We start from the raw sequence: 9331 nt of genomic DNA, 5'->3' as shown, positions 1-9331 counted from the left end.
AAAGAGTTGGACGTGACTGAGTGACTAAGCACATTGTCATTTAATTTAATGGCAGTTATTATTATTGTATGCATTTTTAGATCACTTACAAAATCCTATTAATCTCATTATGTAAAAAAAAATCATTCTATTTAACAACTTTACTCAGAAAATATATTTGTATTTCCAGTTTCGGATATTGTAATATACCCCCCTTCCCTTGCTTCAAGGTGGGCATAGTGAGCAAGAATTCCATCACATAGCTAAGTGGCACTCTCATCTGACTTTTTGTTTGTTTGTGTTTTGTTTTTGTTTTCTTGGTTTTGAATCCTTACTTCTTCATTTAACTTTTATGAACCTCAGTTTTCTTGTCATTTTCTAGGGAGTGAGTGAGTAAAAGTCACTCAGTCATGTCTGATTCTTTGTGACTCCATGAACTATACAGTCCATGAAATTCTCCAGGCCAGAATACTGGAGTGGGTAGCCATTCCCTTCTCCAGGGGATCTTCCCAACCCAGAGATGGAGCCCAGGTCTCCCACATTTCAAGCAGATTCTTTACCTTCTGAGCCACCAGGAAAGGGAGTGACCCAACCAAATTTCTTTACTTTTGACCAAGGTATTTCTACTCCTTGTAGAATATAATCAATTATTATAACTTTGCTTCCTTCCTTTGTTCCAGAAGCCAGAACCTGTTACTTTTTTTAGTAACTTTTAAAAAATATTTTTGTATCTAAGTTATTTTTGGTTGTTGTTGTTTAGCTGCTAATAACTATATAGAAACCACCACTTCTGTTTTCTCCTTTTTCATTTTGACTCTAAAGGGAAAAACAGGGTACATATAGGTGTTCATTGTAGGTTCCGCAGGAACTGAAATAAGGTGCATGGGCATCTTGGATGTTGTGACTATGGAAGGAGTCAGCCTAGATCTTTGCAAATAAAGAGGGAATGACGGAGTTAGGAAAGATTAAGGAAGCTATCTCTCCAACAGGTGGGTACTAAGGAATTCCTTTTTTTAAACTTTATTTATTTAGACTGTGCTGCGTCTTCGTTGCTGTGTGTGGTCTTTCTCTAGCTGTGGCGACCCGGGCTGCTTTCTAGTTGCGGTGTGTGGGCGCTCGCTGTGGTGTCTTCTCTTGCTGCAGAGCATGGGCTGCATAGCTTGCGGGCTTCAGTTGTTGTGGTGCGTGGGCTTAGTTGTCCCGTAGCATGTGGAATCTTCCTGGACCAAGGATTGAACCCATGTCCTGTGAGTTGGCAGGCAGATTCTTAACCACTGGGCCACCAGGGAAGGCCATGGAAATCTTAACGCATGGGTAATTGTGCTGAAGAGCAGAGGGTCTGCAAAAATTGTTCACAACAACACAACCCTGAGGTGTAGATAGGTAGAACTATTGGTTCCATTTTATGCACAAGAAAACTCAGGAACAGAGAGATTAAGTCATGGAGCCAGGATTCAAATTTCCTAATTCATTGTCAAAGCCTAAATTCTCAAAATTGAAAATCTCTTCACAAACTTCAGGAATTAAGACACCTACAATTCTCTTGCTTTCTTGCTTTAGATTTCTTGTGCTGCTGTCCATGGGGTCACAAATAGTCGGACACGACTGAGCGACTGAACAACAGCAACAAGAAGAAATCCAAGTCTTGGGGTGGTTCGAAGTCTTATAAATACCTCTGGATCAAAATTATATCCTTTTTTCCAGATCTTACTCAAATCTCAGTTATTATTTAGCCTCTGGTATCTCCGTGAAAACATATTTGTAGCTGCACAAAGAAATAAAGCTTTACATGAACAGCTTCTATTAGAGCAATAATTATAGTAGTGACCATATTGCAATCATGATGCAAGAGGAATATGGCTATGAGCACTTTATGCTTATTATCTCATCTCATCCTTTCCACAACCTGATGAGGTAGACTACCATTATTTCTACTGTAAGTATATAATATTGTTATGTAATAAAATTCTTAGAGTACATGTATGGTCATTACACCATATTTATATAATAAAACTACAACTCTGGATATGTGACAAGTTTAACAGATATTTACTTAATGAAAACAGGAAGGGGTTAATTAGCAATTATTCCGCTGCAGCTTTAGCCCTTCAAGAGTTCCTGGGAAAAAAGGAGCTGTCCTCTATCGGTGCTCTGTCAGAGGTGGTTTCACTTGACTTAGATGGTTTTCTTTCTTTCTTTATTCTTCCAAAATGACTCAGTTTCAGAATTGTTCTTTAATCTTTGATATCTCCATTAAGAAGAGTTTCTATCAAGTACTTCAAAAGGACACAGTTCGAGGGAGCACTGCTTGTCCCCGGCTGGCCAGTGAAGTGGAGGAGGCAGGCATCTCAGCCAGCCCCTGAATGCTCGCTCAGAAGTGCAGGCTGATGGGCAAGCATATGCCAAGAACCCACCTCCTTTCTACCACACTACTCTCTTTTCACTGGGTTTCTGTGTGTCCTTTGCAGTCCAACCTGTAAGCTACTTTGAGACAAAGATAGATCCATCTCTGGCCAATCTAGGAATAAATTAATTCCCTTGCTAAAAAAAAAAAAATACGAGAGAACCTTTAAATATTGAACTCGTAGGTCAGAAATTTGAAATTCCTTTCCTCTCAGATTAAAATCCTTTGACTTTGTCTGAAGCCATTGCATTAGATGACAGGTTTTTTTTTTGTTGTGGTTGTTGTTTAGTTGCCGTCATGTCCAACTCCTTTACTTCTCTGCTAATTTGCCAGCTGTGAACTTTGGTACCTTTAGGAGATTTTTATGTGGTTGAACAAGCGATAAGAATGGACCAAGTTGACAAAATGGGTAAGTTTAACAAAAATATGGGACCTTCAGTTTGATACTACATTGTTGATGACAGTTATTTGACTCTTCACCGTCCAGTCATAATGAGACAGAATACTATATAAGCAAAGACCACAGGAAGGATTGACAGTAAGTGTCAAGAGGGTGTGGAGGAAGTGGGTTACAATTTCTTTTCCCAACTTGTAGTGTCTTCTCTCATCTTTTAAGAATTCAAAGAAAAGTGCATGAAGCCCTGATGTATTCAGGAACAACAGTAACAAAAATAAATTAGGTTTACTGAAAGATGCAACCAACACTTTTTCACCTTTTTTCTATTTACAGGGACCTGCCTACTCCACCAAGCTCTCTTTATTTTCTTCTCAAATGTTATTTCATGTCATTGTGTCAGGCTTAGGCTATTGGAAAAACTTACGTCCTCTGTAATTAAAGTTTTAAATAACATGCAGTTTACCCTGTTATTAAAAAAAAAACTCAGGACCTCCCTGGTGGTGCAGTGGATAAGAATCCACCTGCCAATGGAGGGGACATAGGTTCAATCCCTGGTCCAGGAAGATTCCACATGCCTCTGGGAAACTAAGCCCATGTACAGTTATTGAGCCTGCATGCTGAGAGCCCATGCTTCTCGCAACAAGATAAGCCCACACATAACTAAAATAGCCCCTGCACGCCACAACTAGAGAAAGCCCAGGTGCAACAGTGAAGACCCAGCACAAACAAAAATTAAACGAATAAATAAATTTTTAAGAATCAGCTGCCTTTTCTGAGGGGAAGACTGTCGAGGATCCTTAATTTCTATCCTTCTGTAGAAGGATAAAAGGACAGATAAACTTAAGTAAATCCGGGGTGTAGAGCTCCTTTAAAATGTGAGGACCTTGTCAATGGGTTAAAAAAGAGAAGTTGGTTTTGTTCTAAATCTCCTCTCTGGGGCCCATTATGCATAATAAGGGGCCACAGCCCATTTGCAAGGCCTCTGAATGAACTCCATTCATTCTGTACTTGGAAATGTTTCTTCAGCCACAAAGAGAAACAATAGTTATAACCTAATTTCTTTGGCACCAATATCAGCAGAGGAAAAACCAAAAGACCGTTATGAAAACTCTAGTAACTTCTCTTGGTGATTATGTAATTCTGTATTCATTGATCATATTTGTGTATTCAAATAAGGACTTTTTAAAAAATATTATAAAGCAGTTTGGTAATGGTATAATATCACATTTTATGTATTGAGCAACATCTTAAAAATGGAGTGCTTCAAAGTAATTTGCTTATTATAGTTATTAAAGTTTATAAAAAACAAAACAAAACACACTAACATGCACCCTAAGGCTTTCAGGGGAAAGCTTTTGTATTTTTAATTACTGTGTTTTAAAATCTGATAAGAATTCAAACTACAATTTTGTCAAGTAAATCCATTCATCAGTTTCCACATTTACCTGTAAAAGTCAGTGGAAGATAATACATCTGGAAATAGCAGTCATGGAGTGGTGCCTGTTAATACCATTTCCAAGTGACTCTAGAGTGAACTATCTGAAGCTAAGTCTGATCTAAGCATGTCATTCCTTGCTCAGTACCCTTTGTGGACTTCCCATTGCCCATGAAGGGAAGGCCCACATTCCACGTGACTTTCCAGCTTCTGGCTTTTGCCTACCCGCCTTGTCAGCCTCTCTCATCATCCTCCCCTCAGTGAACTCTCCTTGGTGGGCCTCGCTCTTTCTTCCACATGATGTTGCTTTTGCCTGTTCTTGCCTGAAATGCTTCCCTCCCAACCCAGTCTCCTCACTTTAATCTGACTAACCTTTGTTAACCTTTGAAGTCTAGAGCCCATGCTCTGCAGATGCCCAATCACAGGACCACCAGAGAAGTCCTTGGAACTAGATTGTGAAGGACTTTCTAAGCTGTGATTTCAAGAGTTTGAACAGGAAAATGATATCAGCTTTATGTTTTAAAAGTTTGAAGGATGGTTTGAGCCTTCAAAGAATGTTTAACATACCCATGTAAATTAATGGTCACTGAGCTGGGAAACATTGAAGGCAGGAGGAGAGGGGCATGACAGAGAATGAGATGGTTGGATGGCATCACCGACTCAATGGACATGAGTTTGGGTAAGCTCCAGGAGTTGGTGATGGACAGGGAGGCCTGGCGTGCTGCAGTTCATGGGGTCAGACACTACTGAGCGACTGAACTGAACTGAAACTGAGCTAGGAAATAGCACACTAGTCCTTTTGATGATCCCATTTTCCATGTCTCCCAAGCCCTGTGAAAAATCACTTGCTCTGATTGCATTCTTGGAGACCCTGCTAATGCATACTGAAAAATTGCTAGCTGTCAGTATTTGGCATTATGTTGTCATTTACGTGGTGAGTGATATTAAATGTTAAAACTCAAATACCATTGAAGGGAAGTAGTGTTCAGAGTGCACACTCCAGAGAGATCTGGTTTAAAATTCTTGCTATGCCACTTACTAGCTGTAACAGATATGAAAAACTATTTAGACAAGTCACTTAGCAAAATAAACTCGAAATGAGGGATGGGAAGATAAAGCAGTTTGCCAAGCATGATATTTCTTTGAATTTGAGAGAGTCATTTAAAAATCCAAGTGAATCCTGGGCTTCCCTGATGGCTCAGTGGTAAAGAATCTGCCTACCAATGCAGGGGATATGGGTCTGATCCCCAGTCCTGGGATCCCCCAGGTCACAGAGCAACTAAGCCTGTGTGCCACAACCTATTAGAGCCCTGGAACCACAACTTCTGAGCCCACACACAGCAACTACTGAAACCTGAGCACCCTAGAGCCTGTGCCCTACAACAAAGAAGCCACCACAATAAGTCCGTGCACTGCCACTGAAGAGTAGGCCCCGCTTGCTACAACTAGAGAAAAGCCTATGCAGCAATGACGCAGCACAGCCAAAAAATGAACAAATAAAATTCGTTTTTAAAAAAATCCAAGTGATTCTTGCCTTCTCTTCTAACACATTTCTGTCTGTTTTAAGGTAAAAAGTATTTTTAAGTTGGGCAAAGGGATTAAGTTGGTTGGTGGTTATTGCCTCAAATTTTCTGCAGTTATTTCCCCAAAAAAGCACACTATGTTTATCTTACGGCTTGAAGCACCCCTCTGGTACAAAAGCATGTGAAAAACAGACTAGGAATTATCAGAAATGTAATGATAAACTCATCAGAGCAGAAGTTCTACATTAATCTTCAACCACGATCTACAGTGTTCAAGGTGAGTTTTTTTAAAAAAATCAAAAACCACAATGAAGTACCATTTCACGCCAGTCAGAATGGCTGCGATCCAAAAGTCTACAAGCAATAAATGCTGGAGAGGATGTGGAGAAACGAGAACTGTCTTACACTGTTGGCGGGAATGCAAACTAGTACAGCCACTATGGAGAACAGCGTGGAGATTCCTTAAAAAATTGGAAATAGAACTGCCATACGACCCAGCAATCCCACTGCTGGGCATACAAACCACCAAGGAAACCGGAATTGAAAGAGACACGTGTACCCCAATGTTCATCGCAGCACTGTTTATAATAGCTAGGACATGGAAGCAACCTAGATGTCCATCAGCAGATGAATGGATAAGAAAGCTGTGGTACATATACACAATGGAGTATTACTCAGTCATTAAAAAGAATACATTTGAATCAGTTCTAATGAGGTGGATGAAACTGGAGCCGATTATACAGAATGAAGTAAGCCAGAAAGAAAAACACCAATACAGTATACTAACGCATATATATGGAATTTAGAAAGATGGTAACGACAACCCTGTATGTGACAGCAAAAGAGACACAGATATAAAGAACAGACTTTTGGACTCTGTGGGAGAGGGAGGCGAGGGATGATTTGGGAGAATGGCATTAAAACATGTATAATATCATATAAGAAATGAATCACCAGTCCAGGTTTGATGCAGGATACAGGAAGCTTGGGGCTGATGCACTGGGATGACCCAGAGGGATGGTATGGGAAGGGAAGTGGGAGGGGGGTTCAGGATGGGGAACACGTGTACACCCATGGCGCATGCATGTTGATGTATGGCAAAACCAATACAATATTGTAAAGTAAAAAAAAAAAAAATCCAGCTCAATATTGTTACATTTGTTACAGTTCAGTGTGTTACATCATTCCCCTCTTTCACCATCTCTGCTGCAGCTGCTGCTGCTGCTGCTAAGTCTCTTCAGTCGTGTCCGACTCTTAGCGACCCCATGGACTGCAGCCCACCAAGCTCCTCCATCCATGGGATTTTCCAGGCAAGAGTACTGGAGTGGAGTGCCATTGCCTTCGCCATCTCTAAAACCAGATTATTCTGACTTTCCTGGCTTCACCATTGTCCCAGTTACTCTTACAGAAATCTCAGGAAGCACACCAGCTTATCTCTCTTTCTTGTCTCCCCCTAGATATTTTAGCTAAACACATCAGTCTTATTCCACAGAATCCACATTAAACATATAATTCTTTTTTTAAAATATGAATTTATTTATTTTAATTGGAGGCTAATTACTTTACAATATTGTATTGGTTTTGCCATACATCAACATGAATCCACCATGGATGTACACGTGTTAAACACGTAATTCTTTTTCTCACTGCCTTTTTTTTCCCATTAAAGTTCTGCTGTCAGCTGTTCTATTTTTATTATTATTAGTTGTTTCCTGGACCATCACTTGGTTTGTGGACAGGTTTCCTCCATGCATCTTCTTTCCCCTTTCATTTAGCCTATGTACACAGTTTGTTCATTTTTCTCATGATAAATACAAAATTAAATATTTTCAAGACAGGCCTTTCCCACCATATTATGTTGACCTTCCTTTCCAACCTAATCTTTTCCTACTCTCTATATGGAGAAGGCAATGGCACCCCACTCCAGTACCCTTGCCTAGAAAATCCCATGGACAGAGGAGCTTGGTAAGCTTCAGTCCATGGGGTCGCTAAGAGTTGGACACGACTGAGCAACTTCACTTTGACTTTTCACTTTTATGCATTGGAGAAGGAAATGGCAACCCACTCCATTGTTCTTGCCTGGAGAATCCCAGGGACGGGGGAGCCTAGTGGGCTGCCATCTATGGGGTCGCACAGAGTCGGACACGACTGAAGCGACTTAGCAGCAGCAGCAGCATATGGTCCATATTCTATGGCCAAACTGAACTGTCCACTCCTCGCCGACCACCCTCAAGCTTTTTTATCTCCTAACCTCACCATGAACTATTCCCACTGCGTCTCACTATTGTGTCCATTTTCAGAGCCTGTCTGAAAGGCTTTCTCCACCATAAATCCTTAAATGAGCATTTCAACTGAAGGTACAGGTTTTCTTTCTCCTTTTGTTTATTCATTCATGGAACAAATATTTATCAAATATCTAATATGTATCAAATGAGAAAAGTCCTTGGACTTTAACAATGACTTGGGACAGAATTGGAACACACCCTAATGGGGATTTTAATCTAACATAAAAGAAAACTTGATAACTTTTTTCAAGTGTCATGGGTTTTACAAGACTCTGTGCAGCATGTTTAAAAGAGTATAACTTAAGCTAAGGGTCAGGTATGGGTTCTCTGAGGGGAGGTGCAGAAAGAGATCTGGAAAATGAAGATGTAGCTAGGCAGAGTGGGAGGGGATGGAAGAAATTTGGGGACATGACAGTGTTCTAGGCAGAGCAAACAGCACATGCAAAAGCCATGAAGTAGGAATGAGCATGGCATATTTAAGAACTGAGAAAAGGCCAGTTCGAATAGCCAGATGGATGTAACATGAACCGTGGGACAGGGGAAACTGAGACATTAGCTGATTCATGTCTGTTCTTAAGTATTCTTTTGTCTTTATGCCACTTATTCATATTTCTACCTCAGTGAAGAGAGACTCATTCATGGAGCAAAGCCTAAAGCTCTGCCTCTTTGCTCCTCCTAGTCATAGTCCAAGAATCATGTGACCCGCACCTTAACCTACCACGAGCTGGAGTCTAGTCCTAAGCAGTACAGGTTAAGAATCTCAAGTTGACTCACTAACTAAATCTTGCTTATTATCCAAAGAAATATGGTTTATGCATTATAATAATGAGAATTTATCCAGTTATTATTTTGAATCAATAGGATGTGTTCATATCAAAGAGATTTTACTGTACTAGCATACTATATATAGTAATTGCCCTCTGCTTTTCCCCCAGAGCATATTGGACACCTTCCTACATGAGGGGCTCATCTTCCAGTATCATAACTTTTTGCCTTTTCATACTGGTCATGGGATTCTGGTGGCAAGAATACTGGAGTTGTTTGCCATTGCCTCTTCAAGTGGTTCACGTTTTGTCAGACCTCTCCACTAGGACCTTTCCGTCTTGGCTGGCCCTGCACAGCATGGCTCGTGGCTTCATTGATTGATGCAAGCCCCTTCACCAGGACAAGGCTGTGACCCACGAAGGGAACAGAACTAGAAGGTGCACTCATTCCTTTGTAGGGTATGATCCAGAATTTTCATGTATCACTTCTCCTCATGTACCTTTAGCCACAGTTTAGTCAATTGGGTCATATGTAGCTGGAAAA

General features: G+C 40.5%; 1 protein-coding gene across 1 annotated transcript in view; it reads left to right on the top strand.

Annotated features, from left to right (window-relative positions):
- Positions 1-8952, top strand: part of LOC112445982 (craniofacial development protein 2) — a 62227-nt gene extending 53275 nt beyond the window's left edge. The window contains exons 2-3 of the transcript XR_009493907.1: positions 1540-1915; positions 2673-8952. The gene's annotated coding sequence lies outside the window, so the exon portion shown is untranslated. The remainder of the gene's footprint in view (positions 1-1539; positions 1916-2672) is intronic.
- The last annotated feature ends 379 nt before the right edge of the window (positions 8953-9331 follow it).

This window comes from Bos taurus, chromosome 3, assembly GCF_002263795.3.
Source record: "Bos taurus isolate L1 Dominette 01449 registration number 42190680 breed Hereford chromosome 3, ARS-UCD2.0, whole genome shotgun sequence".
In the NCBI taxonomy this organism is placed as follows: Eukaryota; Metazoa; Chordata; class Mammalia; order Artiodactyla; family Bovidae; genus Bos; species Bos taurus.
Note: the sequence above shows the minus strand (reverse complement) of the source record. Positions and strands in the feature narration are given on the sequence as shown.